The 18,735-nt window shown below is 44.3% G+C and overlaps 5 non-coding genes and 1 pseudogene across 5 annotated transcripts; all 6 read right to left on the bottom strand.

The window, feature by feature from the left end:
- Positions 1 to 590: 590 nt before the first annotated feature.
- Positions 591 to 781, bottom strand: LOC130306310 (U2 spliceosomal RNA). Its single transcript, XR_008855681.1, has one exon. It is a non-coding gene; the product is annotated as a U2 spliceosomal RNA (small nuclear RNA).
- A 2,096-nt stretch (positions 782 to 2,877) lies between these two features.
- Positions 2,878 to 3,065, bottom strand: LOC130306300 (U2 spliceosomal RNA). Its single transcript, XR_008855673.1, has one exon. It is a non-coding gene; the product is annotated as a U2 spliceosomal RNA (small nuclear RNA).
- Positions 3,066 to 3,805: 740 nt separating this feature from the next.
- Positions 3,806 to 3,915, bottom strand: LOC130306306 (U2 spliceosomal RNA; annotated as a pseudogene).
- A 2,071-nt stretch (positions 3,916 to 5,986) lies between these two features.
- LOC130306309 (U2 spliceosomal RNA) lies at positions 5,987 to 6,177 on the bottom strand. Its single transcript, XR_008855680.1, has one exon. It is a non-coding gene; the product is annotated as a U2 spliceosomal RNA (small nuclear RNA).
- A 2,072-nt stretch (positions 6,178 to 8,249) lies between these two features.
- LOC130306295 (U2 spliceosomal RNA) lies at positions 8,250 to 8,440 on the bottom strand. Its single transcript, XR_008855669.1, has one exon. It is a non-coding gene; the product is annotated as a U2 spliceosomal RNA (small nuclear RNA).
- Positions 8,441 to 10,520: 2,080 nt separating this feature from the next.
- Positions 10,521 to 10,711, bottom strand: LOC130306305 (U2 spliceosomal RNA). Its single transcript, XR_008855678.1, has one exon. It is a non-coding gene; the product is annotated as a U2 spliceosomal RNA (small nuclear RNA).
- Between the last annotated feature and the right edge of the window lie 8,024 nt (positions 10,712 to 18,735).

Below are 18,735 nucleotides of genomic sequence, written 5' to 3'. Positions count from 1 at the left end.
ACCAATCCATTAGTGCAATGGATGGCTGGAAGCATTTGTCTTTGCCTTTGCAATACCAAAGAAGCAATGCATGGTCAATGTACAGCAATGACACACCTGTGTGAACAGCCAGGAGACCCCCCCCCCCATGTTATGTTACATAGTTACATAGTTAGTACGGTCGAAAAAAGACATATGTCCATCAAGTTCAACCAGGGAATTAAGGGGTAGGGGTGTGGCGCGATATTGGGGAAGGGATGAGATTTTATATTTCTTCATAAGCATTAATCTTATTTTGTCAATTAGGAACATTCAGCACCCACCCGCTATCAAGGCAGCTGCCTATCATGTCATGCCCTACCTGCACAGGTGTGCTGGCTACTCAAATGATCCAATTAAGGAGGCCATTTAGTCAGCAGCAGCAGAAGTCCTGTGCCTGGACGCTCCAACAGCGGCCAGACACAAGCAGAAGCAGAAGCAGCAGAAGCAGCAGCAGCACCACCTTTTGTTTTTTGGCTGCAGCAGCAGCAAGGCCCACAGGGCTGGCTAGCTGGCTAGCCAGCAAGCAGGTAGCAATGAAAGTAGGAATCTTTCTTTTTAACCCTGTAAGGGGGTGGTGCACTGTACCCGAAGATACTGCCATATCGGGTCAATGCATAGGGCGACGGAAGCAAGCTTCGAAATCGGCCCCCGTTCTCAAAAATCCATTTAATATATGGTCCCCAGATAGGGGACGTATCAGATATTAAACTGATAAGAACAGATACTACACTTGATCTTAGCCAAAAGGCCGAGAAGCGATAACTGTGAAAGGGGCGGGCCCAACAAGGTGCCCTTCATGGGCACTATCACTGCTTGCTGTCAGGGAGGCTGCCAGACAATTTTCCATGCACACTCTGGGCTGGGGGGCAGTCAACCACCAGTACACACAGCAGAACCTAAACCCATACCATTATTGCTAAGCAGCAAGACAGGGGCCCATTGCACTCCCACGGGGCCTTTTTAAATGCAATCCATAACCCGGATTTGCCAGGAACCCTTCTTACTCCTCCTACTTGCATGTGACACTGGGCTTAGGATCTGCATAGGAAACACACACACAAGCACACACCTACCTTTGTTGCCTGCAGATGCCTCCTTGGCTGTCCCCAAACGGTATCAAACCAACACCCACGGGAAGCTGTAAGCATAGAGGACATGCCTGCACCCCATTGGACTTACCTGTGTGGGTTAAACCCGGGTTATTTGACAACCTATGGCGGTGATGGTTCTGCTCAGGCAGAGCAGTGCTGATGCTCCTCATAAAGCTGTCGCTGCTGTGAAGGTTCTAGGTGACATCACAAATCCCTATGGTTACATACACAACAAAGCTGGGTTGTTGTTGTTTACACTCTGCAAGGCCTGTGGAAGTGAGTGACATCATAGCACTGTAGTTCTGAGGGTTCTAGATGGATGCAACAATCTCCTGTTGCTTCTATGAAGGCCATAATAGACGACATCACCAAACAGCTCCATAGTCACATACACAGCAAAGGAGAGATGTTGTTTACACCTAGTGATGTCAGTGGTATTGAGTGACATCACAGCACAGTGCTAAGGCTCCTGGGCCTGGACACAGCAGCGGCTGCAATATCTCAACGGAGAATACGTTTATATATATGTGTGTGTGTGCGCGTATATATATATATATATATATATATATATATATATATATATATATATTTCTCCGCCGAAATCACTTTTAAACCCATTTCCACCTTTTTTTCCCTTCTCTTCCTCTTACTTTTTTTTCACGTTTTTTTACGTTTTTCTCCTTTTCGCCTCTTTTCTGGGCGTATTATTCTTCTTTTTCTTCTTTTTTTTCGTCTAATGCATACCCCATCAGTGCAGCAATGCTTATTCAATACCGCCAGCAGATGGAGACACTGGGGGATAATTTTCTAAGGATTTATACTGATTTTTCCTGTCTGAATTTGTCGCACAGAAAGTTGCAGGCCAAATATGTGTGACATTTCTGCGACTTTAGCTTCTAGAGCATTTTTACAACATTATACATAGGTGCTGAATACATAAAAAGCGACTGTTCAGCGACAGACAAGTCGCATCGGCTGAAAGTAGGCCAGAATGTCAGTCCATGTTGGAGCAGGTTTAGATACAGTCTAAAGTATAGATCTCAAAGTCTGTGCACAGAATTTAGCAAGGGCCTCGCACCTTCTGATGCATCAGGTAGGTGCACAATAGCATAGCCTAACCCTCTGTACTTTGGTCTATATTGATGCGGGACATAGACAGCCAGCTGATGACCAATCCATTAGTGCAATGGATGGCTGGAAGCATTTGTCTTTGCCTTTGCAATACCACAGAAGCAATGCATGGTCAATGTACAGCAATGACACACCTGTGTGAACAGCCAGGAGACCCCCCCCCCCATGTTATGTTACATAGTTACATAGTTAGTACGGTCGAAAAAAGACATATGTCCATCAAGTTCAACCAGGGAATTAAGGGGTAGGGGTGTGGCGCGATATTGGGGAAGGGATGAGATTTTATATTTCTTCATAAGCATTAATCTTATTTTGTCAATTAGGAACATTCAGCACCCACCCGCTATCAAGGCAGCTGCCTATCATGTCATGCCCTACCTGCACAGGTGTGCTGGCTACTCAAATGATCCAATTAAGGAGGCCATTTAGTCAGCAGCAGCAGAAGTCCTGTGCCTGGACGCTCCAACAGCGGCCAGACACAAGCAGAAGCAGAAGCAGCAGACGCAGAAGCAGCAGAAGCACCACCTTTTGTTTTTTGGCTGCAGCAGCAGCAAGGCCCACAGGGCTGGCTAGCTGGCTAGCCAGCAAGCAGGTAGCAATGAAAGTAGGAATCTTTCTTTTTAACCCTGTAAGGGGGTGGTGCACTGTACCCGAAGATACTGCCATATCGGGTCAATGCATAGGGCGACGGAAGCAAGCTTCGAAATCGGCCCCCGTTCTCAAAAATCCATTTAATATATGGTCCCCAGATAGGGGACGTATCAGATATTAAACTGATAAGAACAGATTTTTTTTTTTTTTTTTTTTTTATCTAAAGCCGAGGAACGTGCTTTCGATTCACCCAAAGTGCAAGAAAAAGTGCAAACGTGTTACACTAAAAAAACGTGCACAAAGGATGCGGTCTATCGCAAGCCCTTCTCCGATAGGAGAGAGGCCCCCCAACAAACCTTACCCTTCGCCTCCGGACCAAAAGGTACCTGCGAGGTTCCAGGTTCGATGTCCCTTTTCGCCGAAGCTACTAGGGGACCACAAATGCTCCCGGCATCCCCCTTGGCGTTAGCCAAGGTATCTGCCCGCAGAGCCGATTACGGTAGGTACCCTGCCAAGCAGGAGTACCCGGGGTGTTTGCAGGGAGGTGCGGAACCTAATGGCCACACACACCTCCCCTAGACCGCCAGGAGGGACACCCAGAAGGGCTACCGCATCCTGACAAATCCTGTGAACACACAACACGCAAAAAGTGACACAGTGACGAAAAATAAATAAATAAGTGAATGTGTGCAGATATACTGCCCGGACATCCGGCCGGATCTATAAAAATTTCTCTGATCCTAGCCAGAAGGCCGGGAATCAAGAGGTGAGTGCCACAAGGTGAAGAGATTATGGTGCCCGTGCTTCAACTCAGTGAGTCTATCCTCCCAGTGAGTTTCGGCACCTCGGGGTCACCACTCCCCGAGGCACAAAAGTACCTCGGCTCTAGACCCTCTCAGCCTCATGGCGAGACCCGGAGGGAACAGGTCACATCGGGGCAGCCGTCGAGCTGATTCCTCAGAACCAGCCCCGGAAAGCCCTGGTACACCTGCATCCTCCATGTAGCACCCATCCCCACCAGCATGAAAACTGATAAGAACAGATACTACACTTGATCTTAGCCAAAAGGCCGAGAAGCGATAACCGTGAAAGGGGCGGGCCCAACAAGGTGCCCTTCATGGGCACTATCACTGCTTGCTGTCAGGGAGGCTGCCAGACAATTTTCCATGCACACTCTGGGCTGGGGGGCAGTCAACCACCAGTACACACAGCAGAACCTAAACCCATACCATTATTGCTAAGCAGCAAGACAGGGGCCCATTGCACTCCCACTGGGCCTTTTTAAATGCAATCCATAACCCGGATTTGCCAGGAACCCTTCTTACTCCTCCTACTTGCATGTGACACTGGGCTTAGGATCTGCATAGGAAACACACACACAAGCACACACCTACCTTTGTTGCCTGCAGATGCCTCCTTGGCTGTCCCCAAACGGTATCAAACCAACACCCACGGGAAGCTGTAAGCATAGAGGACATGCCTGCACCCCATTGGACTTACCTGTGTGGGTTAAACCCGGGTTATTTGACAACCTATGGCGGTGATGGTTCTGCTCAGGCAGAGCAGTGCTGATGCTCCTCATAAAGCTGTCGCTGCTGTGAAGGTTCTAGGTGACATCACAAATCCCTATGGTTACATACACAACAAAGCTGGGTTGTTGTTGTTTACACTCTGCAAGGCCTGTGGAAGTGAGTGACATCATAGCACTGTAGTTCTGAGGGTTCTAGATGGATGCAACAATCTCCTGTTGCTTCTATGAAGGCCATAATAGACGACATCACCAAACAGCTCCATAGTCACATACACAGCAAAGGAGAGATGTTGTTTACACCTAGTGATGTCAGTGGTATTGAGTGACATCACAGCACAGTGCTAAGGCTCCTGGGCCTGGACACAGCAGCGGCTGCAATATCTCAACGGAGAATACGTTTATATATATGTGTGTGTGTGCGCGTATATATATATATATATATATATTTCTCCGCCGAAATCACTTTTAAACCCATTTCCACCTTTTTTTCCCTTCTCTTCCTCTTACTTTTTTTTCACGTTTTTTTACGTTTTTCTCCTTTTCGCCTCTTTTCTGGGCGTATTATTCTTCTTTTTCTTCTTTTTTTTCGTCTAATGCATACCCCATCAGTGCAGCAATGCTTATTCAATACCGCCAGCAGATGGAGACACTGGGGGATAATTTTCTAAGGATTTATACTGATTTTTCCTGTCTGAATTTGTCGCACAGAAAGTTGCAGGCCAAATATGTGTGACATTTCTGCGACTTTAGCTTCTAGAGCATTTTTACAACATTATACATAGGTGCTGAATACATAAAAAGCGACTGTTCAGCGACAGACAAGTCGCATCGGCTGAAAGTAGGCCAGAATGTCAGTCCATGTTGGAGCCAGGTTTAGATACAGTCTAAAGTATAGATCTCAAAGTCTGTGCACAGAATTTAGCAAGGGCCTCGCACCTTCTGATGCATCAGGTAGGTGCACAATAGCATAGCCTAACCCTCTGTACTTTGGTCTATATTGATGCGGGACATAGACAGCCAGCTGATGACCAATCCATTAGTGCAATGGATGGCTGGAAGCATTTGTCTTTGCCTTTGCAATACCACAGAAGCAATGCATGGTCAATGTACAGCAATGACACACCTGTGTGAACAGCCAGGAGACCCCCCCCCCCCCCCATGTTATGTTACATAGTTACATAGTTAGTACGGTCGAAAAAAGACATATGTCCATCAAGTTCAACCAGGGAATTAAGGGGTAGGGGTGTGGCGCGATATTGGGGAAGGGATGAGATTTTATATTTCTTCATAAGCATTAATCTTATTTTGTTAATTAGGAACATTCAGCACCCACCCGCTATCAAGGCAGCTGCCTATCATGTCATGCCCTACCTGCACAGGTGTGCTGGCTACTCAAATGATCCAATTAAGGAGGCCATTTAGTCAGCAGCAGCAGAAGTCCTGTGCCTGGACGCTCCAACAGCGGCCAGACACAAGCAGAAGCAGAAGCAGCAGAAGCAGCAGCAGCACCACCTTTTGTTTTTTGGCTGCAGCAGCAGCAAGGCCCACAGGGCTGGCTAGCTGGCTAGCCAGCAAGCAGGTAGCAATGAAAGTAGGAATCTTTCTTTTTAACCCTGTAAGGGGGTGGTGCACTGTACCCGAAGATACTGCCATATCGGGTCAATGCATAGGGCGACGGAAGCAAGCTTCGAAATCGGCCCCCGTTCTCAAAAATCCATTTAATATATGGTCCCCAGATAGGGGACGTATCAGATATTAAACTGATAAGAACAGATACTACACTTGATCTTAGCCAAAAGGCCGAGAAGCGATAACCGTGAAAGGGGCGGGCCCAACAAGGTGCCCTTCATGGGCACTATCACTGCTTGCTGTCAGGGAGGCTGCCAGACAATTTTCCATGCACACTCTGGGCTGGGGGGCAGTCAACCACCAGTACACACAGCAGAACCTAAACCCATACCATTATTGCTAAGCAGCAAGACAGGGGCCCATTGCACTCCCACGGGGCCTTTTTAAATGCAATCCATAACCCGGATTTGCCAGGAACCCTTCTTACTCCTCCTACTTGCATGTGACACTGGGCTTAGGATCTGCATAGGAAACACACACACAAGCACACACCTACCTTTGTTGCCTGCAGATGCCTCCTTGGCTGTCCCCAAACGGTATCAAACCAACACCCACGGGAAGCTGTAAGCATAGAGGACATGCCTGCACCCCATTGGACTTACCTGTGTGGGTTAAACCCGGGTTATTTGACAACCTATGGCGGTGATGGTTCTGCTCAGGCAGAGCAGTGCTGATGCTCCTCATAAAGCTGTCGCTGCTGTGAAGGTTCTAGGTGACATCACAAATCCCTATGGTTACATACACAACAAAGCTGGGTTGTTGTTGTTTACACTCTGCAAGGCCTGTGGAAGTGAGTGACATCATAGCACTGTAGTTCTGAGGGTTCTAGATGGATGCAACAATCTCCTGTTGCTTCTATGAAGGCCATAATAGACGACATCACCAAACAGCTCCATAGTCACATACACAGCAAAGGAGAGATGTTGTTTACACCTAGTGATGTCAGTGGTATTGAGTGACATCACAGCACAGTGCTAAGGCTCCTGGGCCTGGACACAGCAGCGGCTGCAATATCTCAACGGAGAATACGTTTATATATATGTGTGTGTGTGCGCGTATATATATATATATATATATATATATTTCTCCGCCGAAATCACTTTTAAACCCATTTCCACCTTTTTTTCCCTTCTCTTCCTCTTACTTTTTTTTCACGTTTTTTTACGTTTTTCTCCTTTTCGCCTCTTTTCTGGGCGTATTATTCTTCTTTTTCTTCTTTTTTTTCGTCTAATGCATACCCCATCAGTGCAGCAATGCTTATTCAATACCGCCAGCAGATGGAGACACTGGGGGATAATTTTCTAAGGATTTATACTGATTTTTCCTGTCTGAATTTGTCGCACAGAAAGTTGCAGGCCAAATATGTGTGACATTTCTGCGACTTTAGCTTCTAGAGCATTTTTACAACATTATACATAGGTGCTGAATACATAAAAAGCGACTGTTCAGCGACAGACAAGTCGCATCGGCTGAAAGTAGGCCAGAATGTCAGTCCATGTTGGAGCAGGTTTAGATACAGTCTAAAGTATAGATCTCAAAGTCTGTGCACAGAATTTAGCAAGGGCCTCGCACCTTCTGATGCATCAGGTAGGTGCACAATAGCATAGCCTAACCCTCTGTACTTTGGTCTATATTGATGCGGGACATAGACAGCCAGCTGATGACCAATCCATTAGTGCAATGGATTGCTGGAAGCATTTGTCTTTGCCTTTGCAATACCACAGAAGCAATGCATGGTCAATGTACAGCAATGACACACCTGTGTGAACAGCCAGGAGACCCCCCCCCCCCCATGTTATGTTACATAGTTACATAGTTAGTACGGTCGAAAAAAGACATATGTCCATCAAGTTCAACCAGGGAATTAAGGGGTAGGGGTGTGGCGCGATATTGGGGAAGGGATGAGATTTTATATTTCTTCATAAGCATTAATCTTATTTTGTCAATTAGGAACATTCAGCACCCACCCGCTATCAAGGCAGCTGCCTATCATGTCATGCCCTACCTGCACAGGTGTGCTGGCTACTCAAATGATCCAATTAAGGAGGCCATTTAGTCAGCAGCAGCAGAAGTCCTGTGCCTGGACGCTCCAACAGCGGCCAGACACAAGCAGAAGCAGAAGCAGCAGAAGCAGCAGCAGCACCACCTTTTGTTTTTTGGCTGCAGCAGCAGCAAGGCCCACAGGGCTGGCTAGCTGGCTAGCCAGCAAGCAGGTAGCAATGAAAGTAGGAATCTTTCTTTTTAACCCTGTAAGGGGGTGGTGCACTGTACCCGAAGATACTGCCATATCGGGTCAATGCATAGGGTGACGGAAGCAAGCTTCGAAATCGGCCCCCGTTCTCAAAAATCCATTTAATATATGGTCCCCAGATAGGGGACGTATCAGATATTAAACTGATAAGAACAGATACTACACTTGATCTTAGCCAAAAGGCCGAGAAGCGATAACCGTGAAAGGGGCGGGCCCAACAAGGTGCCCTTCATGGGCACTATCACTGCTTGCTGTCAGGGAGGCTGCCAGACAATTTTCCATGCACACTCTGGGCTGGGGGGCAGTCAACCACCAGTACACACAGCAGAACCTAAACCCATACCATTATTGCTAAGCAGCAAGACAGGGGCCCATTGCACTCCCACGGGGCCTTTTTAAATGCAATCCATAACCCGGATTTGCCAGGAACCCTTCTTACTCCTCCTACTTGCATGTGACACTGGGCTTAGGATCTGCATAGGAAACACACACACAAGCACACACCTACCTTTGTTGCCTGCAGATGCCTCCTTGGCTGTCCCCAAACGGTATCAAACCAACACCCACGGGAAGCTGTAAGCATAGAGGACATGCCTGCACCCCATTGGACTTACCTGTGTGGGTTAAACCCGGGTTATTTGACAACCTATGGCGGTGATGGTTCTGCTCAGGCAGAGCAGTGCTGATGCTCCTCATAAAGCTGTCGCTGCTGTGAAGGTTCTAGGTGACATCACAAATCCCTATGGTTACATACACAACAAAGCTGGGTTGTTGTTGTTTACACTCTGCAAGGCCTGTGGAAGTGAGTGACATCATAGCACTGTAGTTCTGAGGGTTCTAGATGGATGCAACAATCTCCTGTTGCTTCTATGAAGGCCATAATAGACGACATCACCAAACAGCTCCATAGTCACATACACAGCAAAGGAGAGATGTTGTTTACACCTAGTGATGTCAGTGGTATTGAGTGACATCACAGCACAGTGCTAAGGCTCCTGGGCCTGGACACAGCAGCGGCTGCAATATCTCAACGGAGAATACGTTTATATATATGTGTGTGTGTGCGCGTATATATATATATATATATATATATATATATTTCTCCGCCGAAATCACTTTTAAACCCATTTCCACCTTTTTTTCCCTTCTCTTCCTCTTACTTTTTTTTCACGTTTTTTTACGTTTTTCTCCTTTTCGCCTCTTTTCTGGGCGTATTATTCTTCTTTTTCTTCTTTTTTTTCGTCTAATGCATACCCCATCAGTGCAGCAATGCTTATTCAATACCGCCAGCAGATGGAGACACTGGGGGATAATTTTCTAAGGATTTATACTGATTTTTCCTGTCTGAATTTGTCGCACAGAAAGTTGCAGGCCAAATATGTGTGACATTTCTGCGACTTTAGCTTCTAGAGCATTTTTACAACATTATACATAGGTGCTGAATACATAAAAAGCGACTGTTCAGCGACAGACAAGTCGCATCGGCTGAAAGTAGGCCAGAATGTCAGTCCATGTTGGAGCAGGTTTAGATACAGTCTAAAGTATAGATCTCAAAGTCTGTGCACAGAATTTAGCAAGGGCCTCGCACCTTCTGATGCATCAGGTAGGTGCACAATAGCATAGCCTAACCCTCTGTACTTTGGTCTATATTGATGCGGGACATAGACAGCCAGCTGATGACCAATCCATTAGTGCAATGGATGGCTGGAAGCATTTGTCTTTGCCTTTGCAATACCACAGAAGCAATGCATGGTCAATGTACAGCAATGACACACCTGTGTGAACAGCCAGGAGACCCCCCCCCCCCCCCCCATGTTATGTTACATAGTTACATAGTTAGTACGGTCGAAAAAAGACATATGTCCATCAAGTTCAACCAGGGAATTAAGGGGTAGGGGTGTGGCGCGATATTGGGGAAGGGATGAGATTTTATATTTCTTCATAAGCATTAATCTTATTTTGTCAATTAGGAACATTCAGCACCCACCCGCTATCAAGGCAGCTGCCTATCATGTCATGCCCTACCTGCACAGGTGTGCTGGCTACTCAAATGATCCAATTAAGGAGGCCATTTAGTCAGCAGCAGCAGAAGTCCTGTGCCTGGACGCTCCAACAGCGGCCAGACACAAGCAGAAGCAGAAGCAGCAGAAGCAGCAGCAGCACCACCTTTTGTTTTTTGGCTGCAGCAGCAGCAAGGCCCACAGGGCTGGCTAGCTGGCTAGCCAGCAAGCAGGTAGCAATGAAAGTAGGAATCTTTCTTTTTAACCCTGTAAGGGGGTGGTGCACTGTACCCGAAGATACTGCCATATCGGGTCAATGCATAGGGCGACGGAAGCAAGCTTCGAAATCGGCCCCCGTTCTCAAAAATCCATTTAATATATGGTCCCCAGATAGGGGACGTATCAGATATTAAACTGATAAGAACAGATACTACACTTGATCTTAGCCAAAAGGCCGAGAAGCGATAACCGTGAAAGGGGCGGGCCCAACAAGGTGCCCTTCATGGGCACTATCACTGCTTGCTGTCAGGGAGGCTGCCAGACAATTTTCCATGCACACTCTGGGCTGGGGAGCAGTCAACCACCAGTACACACAGCAGAACCTAAACCCATACCATTATTGCTAAGCAGCAAGACAGGGGCCCATTGCACTCCCACGGGGCCTTTTTAAATGCAATCCATAACCCGGATTTGCCAGGAACCCTTCTTACTCCTCCTACTTGCATGTGACACTGGGCTTAGGATCTGCATAGGAAACACACACACAAGCACACACCTACCTTTGTTGCCTGCAGATGCCTCCTTGGCTGTCCCCAAACGGTATCAAACCAACACCCACGGGAAGCTGTAAGCATAGAGGACATGCCTGCACCCCATTGGACTTACCTGTGTGGGTTAAACCCGGGTTATTTGACAACCTATGGCGGTGATGGTTCTGCTCAGGCAGAGCAGTGCTGATGCTCCTCATAAAGCTGTCGCTGCTGTGAAGGTTCTAGGTGACATCACAAATCCCTATGGTTACATACACAACAAAGCTGGGTTGTTGTTGTTTACACTCTGCAAGGCCTGTGGAAGTGAGTGACATCATAGCACTGTAGTTCTGAGGGTTCTAGATGGATGCAACAATCTCCTGTTGCTTCTATGAAGGCCATAATAGACGACATCACCAAACAGCTCCATAGTCACATACACAGCAAAGGAGAGATGTTGTTTACACCAAGTGATGTCAGTGGTATTGAGTGACATCACAGCACAGTGCTAAGGCTCCTGGGCCTGGACACAGCAGCGGCTGCAATATCTCAACGGAGAATACGTTTATATATATGTGTGTGTGTGCGCGTATATATATATATATATATATATATATATATATATATTTCTCCGCCGAAATCACTTTTAAACCCATTTCCACCTTTTTTTCCCTTCTCTTCCTCTTACTTTTTTTTCACGTTTTTTTACGTTTTTCTCCTTTTCGCCTCTTTTCTGGGCGTATTCTTCTTCTTTTTCTTCTTTTTTTTCGTCTAATGCATACCCCATCAGTGCAGCAATGCTTATTCAATACCGCCAGCAGATGGAGACACTGGGGGATAATTTTCTAAGGATTTATACTGATTTTTCCTGTCTGAATTTGTCGCACAGAAAGTTGCAGGCCAAATATGTGTGACATTTCTGCGACTTTAGCTTCTAGAGCATTTTTACAACATTATACATAGGTGCTGAATACATAAAAAGCGACTGTTCAGCGACAGACAAGTCGCATCGGCTGAAAGTAGGCCAGAATGTCAGTCCATGTTGGAGCAGGTTTAGATACAGTCTAAAGTATAGATCTCAAAGTCTGTGCACAGAATTTAGCAAGGGCCTCGCACCTTCTGATGCATCAGGTAGGTGCACAATAGCATAGCCTAACCCTCTGTACTTTGGTCTATATTGATGCGGGACATAGACAGCCAGCTGATGACCAATCCATTAGTGCAATGGATGGCTGGAAGCATTTGTCTTTGCCTTTGCAATACCACAGAAGCAATGCATGGTCAATGTACAGCAATGACACACCTGTGTGAACAGCCAGGAGACCCCCCCCCCCCCCCCATGTTATGTTACATAGTTACATAGTTAGTACGGTCGAAAAAAGACATATGTCCATCAAGTTCAACCAGGGAATTAAGGGGTAGGGGTGTGGCGCGATATTGGGGAAGGGATGAGATTTTATATTTCTTCATAAGCATTAATCTTATTTTGTCAATTAGGAACATTCAGCACCCACCCGCTATCAAGGCAGCTGCCTATCATGTCATGCCCTACCTGCACAGGTGTGCTGGCTACTCAAATGATCCAATTAAGGAGGCCATTTAGTCAGCAGCAGCAGAAGTCCTGTGCCTGGACGCTCCAACAGCGGCCAGACACAAGCAGAAATAAAGACAAAAAAGACAACCGGGAGGCAGCGCCTCGTGTATTACCCTTGGCAGGTGAGGGAACCAAAAAGTATGCTGAATGTACACCCAGGACTTAAGTCAGGGTGGCCGCTCACCTTAAAGTAGAAGAATTGCGCATATCACCCCTTGATTGGGGTACCAGATAGAGTTGGATGAGCTGCCGAGCCTGATGGTCACAGGAGCGTGTCAACGCCCTGTAGAAACTGGAATACTTGTGAGAAAAAAGACCAATGGATCCAGGCGCTGCTCTATCCAGGTATACACAGGATGCAGGTAAGTGTTCTTAATCAAGCAATTTTATTGAACACAAAACAACAAAAGGATCATGACGCGTTTCGGGGTAAATTCCCCTTCCTCAGATGATCTAGGTGCTGCTACAACAAGCACCCTTTATATAATGGCAAGGTGGAGGAGGTACAGGTCAGGAAGGGGTGGGCTGAATGTGATGTCACATCCAGTCCACTTACAAAAAACTTAATTTACATGTAGAAACAGCAGAAAATAATTATTGTCTAAAACATACAGGTGTGCGTTCGATTATGATAATATAACGCAATATAAACAGTACTAAGTGATATAACATGGGTGGAATCGGCAATGTGACAAACACATGCGGGAGCTCTGACGAGGTAAACAACATAGCCATGTGGCTGAAAATAAACATAAACAATGGCATCGGTCTACTGTAAGGCGCTCCACTCGCAGCACGCACCGGCATAGCAGTGACAGGAGTATCCACGGACGCGTTGCCAAGCAGACGTCTCTGAACGGAAAACAACCAATCACAGTCCACAGGGCGCGGCTTGCAGCGGAGCGCCCAACATAGTGAGTAAACAACATAGGGAACAACACCATCTATGGAAGAAAAAGGTAAAATAAATACAAAAATAAATAAATGAAATGAAGGCAAGAGATATAAGTAATCCACAATATCCCATGTTAAAGGGTGGGAATAAAAAAAAAAAAAAAAAAAAAAAAAAAAAAATTTAAAAAAAATTAAAAAAATAATAATAATAAAAAAAAAACGCCTTAGGATGTCCATATCGGGCGTTTCTAACAGCAACAACCACAAACTAAAATGTACCTTCTGAACACACATAATAAATTATTTAACACGCCAGAATAAATTAATTGATAGAAAATAATTAATAAAAAATGCGATGATCCCTATAAACAGTACATGATTACATAAAAAATGAATTGATATATATAAATACACAAAATAAATGTACATTAAAATACTAATAAAATTAAGTCTGGATCTTAATAATAAAATAGTATAAATAAGGAGTCAACGCTGTGACAGCTACTAACAAAATGTGATGATAAATACTTAGACAAAAGGCGTCCCCATCCAGTATGTCTACACAATCATATACCCATATCTAAAAGATTTAAAAAAATAAAAAAATAAAAATAAAAAAAAAAAAAATATAAAAAAATAAAAAAATAAAATAATGATAATTAATGGAAAAATAAAGCTATTAAGATGTTATAACCGCTGAATGTTGCAATATCACAAGGCAGTCTCCACCAACTCATTCAAACCAGACGGTACAAGGGTACGGAGTTTAAAGATCCAGAAATTCTCTCTCCTTCTCAATAAGCTGAATCTCTGGGAATTATCAAGTGCAATATTTTCTATAGCCTGAAGTTTCATGCAACTGAAATCAGACTGATGGTGGGTCAGCAGATGCCGAGATACACTATGCAAGGTGAACCCTAAATTTGCATTGCTACGATGTTTGTTGATCCTCTCCCTGAGGCATTGGGTAGTACGACCCACGTACTGTAGGCCACATGGACACTCAAGGAGATAAACAACAAACCGTGTGGAGCAATTAATGAATGTTTTAGTTTTAAAACTTTCATGGGAGACAGTGGAAACAAATGTTTTACTGCGACTCACAATTGAGTCGCAGCACTTACATCTGTTGTGTCCACATTTAAACGTCCCAACTGTGGTTAAAAAGGTCTCTGAAACCTTCTTGGGTGCCTTTAGTCTACTTGGCGCTAAAATATTCTTTAAAGTGCGGCCTCTTCTGAAAGTGATGCCAGGCTTAGGTGGTAGTAATGAATTCAAAAAAGGATCCTTACATAAAACATGCCAATGTGTATTAAAAATGTTCCTAATGGCCTGATGGTCCTGATTAAAAGTAGTAATAAAGTTGCCCGCCCAATCGGGTACAGTTTTTTGTTCCGTATGCTCAGTTATATCTTTTGGAACAAGACACTCTTTTTGGGTTAGGGGTCTGGCTCTATCAAGTGACGCTTTAACCAGTTTCCTTGGATATCTTTTAGCAGCAAATCTTGCTTCTAGTGTTTTACTTTGCTTATCAAAGTCGCTCTGAAGGGTACAGTTTCTACGGATCCTTTTAAACTGTCCGAAAGGGATATTAGTCAGCCATTTTTTAAAATGGGCACTACCAAAATCTAAGTAACTATTACTATCTACCGCTTTAAAGTGCGTCTTAGTGTGCAGTTTTTTGGACTCATCATGAAAGACTACCACATCTAGGAATTCTGCATGGTTATTGTAAACAGACTGCGTAAAATTAAGGCCCCATTGATTTAAATTAAGATCCGTTAAAAATCTATTGAGCTCCAAACTACCACCATCCCAGATAAAAAAAATATCATCAATATACCTTTTAAACAAATGACAATGTACAAAAAGGGGATGGGTATATATGACCGTCTCCTCAAAAAGCCCCACAAATAGATTCGCAAAACTGGGCGCCATCTTAGAACCCATAGCGGTACCCGTGTCTTGCGAGTAGATTTGTTTTTGAAACTCGAAGTAATTGTGTTTTAAAATGAACATCAGGCTTTCCAATACAAACTCTCTCTGGACATCAGGCATGTTAAGATCTCGTAATAAAAACTGTTTGACAGCGTTTACTCCTAATTCATGGTCAATCACCGTATACAAAGAAGAAACATCCATGGTGACCAAAAGAAAATGGTCTTCCCATGTTGTATCAACCACACTGTTAATAAATTGAGCTGTGTCTTTTAGAAAGGATTTTAAGCCTATCACATGTTTCTGGAGTAATAAATCCACATAGTGTGACAAATTCGCGGTCAGGGAATTAATCCCTGACACTATCGGACGACCTGGGGGGTTCATGACACACTTGTGGATTTTGGGTAAAAAGTAAAAAAGGGGAAGTGCGGGTTCTGTAACTAGTAGGTAATCTTTTTCTGACTTGGTAAGAACACCTTCCGTATAGCCTTTCATCACCAAAATATGCAACTCTTTCAAATAAATAGTAGTAGGATTAAAAGAAAGGGGTCTATAAAACTTAGTGTCTGATAGTAGTCTGAGTGCTTCTTTAATATAGTTGTCCCGGTCCATGATAACAATTCCCCCCCCCTTATCTGCAGACTTAATAACAATGTTTGCATTGTCCGCCAATTGTTTGATGGCCAAAGCTTCCTTCTGATTGATATTACTGGGCTTTTTCTGGTTGCCTTTAGAGAGACCCTCTAGATCAGTGTTGACCAAAGCAAAGAAGGTCTCAATAAAGCAACCCCTGGCTTGCAGGGGAAAAAAAGTAGATTTAGGGCGAACCCCAGTGCAAATGGGGGGTGGATCCAGGGTCTCAACATAAGTGGTGATGGGGTTATACTCAGAGTTGGTGGGGCCCTCTGTGTCCTTCATAGCAAAAAACCGCTTGATAGTTAACTTCCTAATAAAATTATTAAGATCCATAAATAAATTAAAATTATTGGACTTATCAGTCGGACAGAAAGATAAGCCTTTTCTAAGTACATCTAACTCAATCTCATCCAAGATATATTTAGACAAATTAAAAATGTTCACGGTAGTTACCGTTTCTGTAGTTGGTTGTGATGGTTTGTTCTCTTTTTCTTTTCGTCTCTTACCTCCTCCTCTGCACCCTCTTTTCCTCTGTCTTTTCTTTTTAGACCTAATGGTGGGGCTACATGTACCGTCTCTACTGGCTGGGATTCCAGTGTTTTCAAATTGGGAGGGGTAATGTTCACAATTTGAGGAAGCCCTAAAAAAGCTGTTGTGTTGGCTTGGATGGAGTCATCTAGATCAGGATCCTCATGTATAGTGAGGGCTGAAAGGGAGATATTAGGTCCTGTTGGGGTATAAAACTGGTGTTCTATGACTGAAGTTGAAGTACTGGGTGTGACATGGTGTACCGTAATAAGGGAGTCCTCTAGCAGCGAATTATCGCTGTTATCAAACCTCCCTGTGGGAAGATTGTTGGTCCCGCTTGGTAAAAACTCAAGGAGGTCCAACAAATCCTGTGAAACATTATTGGATACAGAACAATAGCCTACTTGTTCTGTAGATGGCAAAGCACTATCAGTAGTGGATACTAAAGTGGTACTATGTATCACCTCAGGAATTAGAGGTGCTAAATGGTTACTATGAATCACCTCGGGAATTAGAGGTACTGGATGATTAGTTGTAACACAAAGGTTGCCAAGTGACTGTGTATTGGATTTAACTAGACTATTCGCAACATTAATGGGTTGAGATCTAATTGAAGAAATGTTTATATTAGTATTACTATTTTTGTTATGAACATTATTTTTATTATTGACAGTGTTGGACTGAATAACCGGCTTAGTAACATGATTTATTGCTTTTCTTTTGTTAGGGTATTGATTACCCTGATGATTGGAAGCCTTAAAGGTCCGTGGATGTTGATATGTATTCAAATTCTGCTTATTCCGGTTGGAAAGTGATATTTTGCGCTGTCTAGTAAAATTGGGTTTGTGACTGGAAAATGCCGGTGTGTTAGGCAGGCAGGTGTCTGATTGTTGTGCAGAGGATAATTGGTTATCTGTATGTTTTAAATGGGTATGGTTATTTAACCAATAACGGATATTGTTGGACCTATAATCGTCCCTATCTCTATTTAGTTTGCCTATCTTTTTGTGCATAATGTCTACTTCAAACTTATGTACTTTCCTCTTAAAACTAGAGAGCCATGACGCATACTCTGGTAAGTGTTCATACGCTGAAAGTAACAAAATACATGAGTCTATCCTATTTGAAACGTTTTCAACTAAGATGTTACGTTTGTCTCTCAAAAGTTTCAAAATGGTGTTAGAGCAAAAATTAAGTGCATGGTCCCAAGATCCACAGAACTCGGAATCATCCTCAAACGTAGGTAGAGGGCGCAATCTCAGTCCACGTGGAATGATCTGTTCTGCCAGGTATACCTCTAAAAATGAACTGTCTAAATGATGTTGGGTTTCCTCAAGGGAAAGTTTCTCTAGTTCAAAGAAGAGAGATTTCATACGAGCCAGTTCATCAGGCGTACCTGTTAATGCATTGGATGAAAGGAGATCTTCCGTTCTCACGGGTTCTGTGGAGATCATAGAGTTGAAGAATGTAGATCTTTTGTTCAGACGGGAATCCTTTAGATCCATGATGCCAGTCACTGGAGGGAAGTGTACTCCAGAAATAGATGTGTAAGATATGGATTTTACACGAGTCGCTCCGGTAGTGGGCACAAATGCACCTATTGGTCTGTCCTCCTGGACAGCCAAGACCTACGAAGAAATAAAGACAAAAAAGACAACCGGGAGGCAGCGCCTCGTGTATTACCCTTGGCAGGTAAGGGAACCAAAAAGTATGCTGAATGTACACCCAGGACTTAAGTCAGGGTGGCCGCTCACCTTAAAGTAGAAGAATTGCGCATATCACCCCTTGATTGGGGTACCAGATAGAGTTGGATGAGCTGCCGAGCCTGATGGTCACAGGAGCGTGTCAACGCCCTGTAGAAACTGGAATACTTGTGAGAAAAAAGACCAATGGATGCAGGCGCTGCTCTATCCAGGTATACACAGGATGCAGGTAAGTGTTCTTAATCAAGCAATTTTATTGAACACAAAACAACAAAAGGATCATGACGCGTTTCAGGGTAAATTCCCCTTCCTCAGATGATCTAGGTGCTGCTACAACAAGCACCCTTTATATAATGGCAAGGTGGAGGAGGTACAGGTCAGGAAGGGGTGGGCTGAATGTGATGTCACATCCAGTCCACTTACAAAAAACTTAATTTACATGTAG

This window comes from Hyla sarda, unplaced genomic scaffold, assembly GCF_029499605.1.
Source record: "Hyla sarda isolate aHylSar1 unplaced genomic scaffold, aHylSar1.hap1 scaffold_1366, whole genome shotgun sequence".
NCBI lineage: Eukaryota > Metazoa > Chordata > Amphibia > Anura > Hylidae > Hyla > Hyla sarda.
The sequence above is the reverse complement of the archived record's forward strand: the minus strand, read 5'-3'. Positions and strand labels throughout refer to the sequence as shown.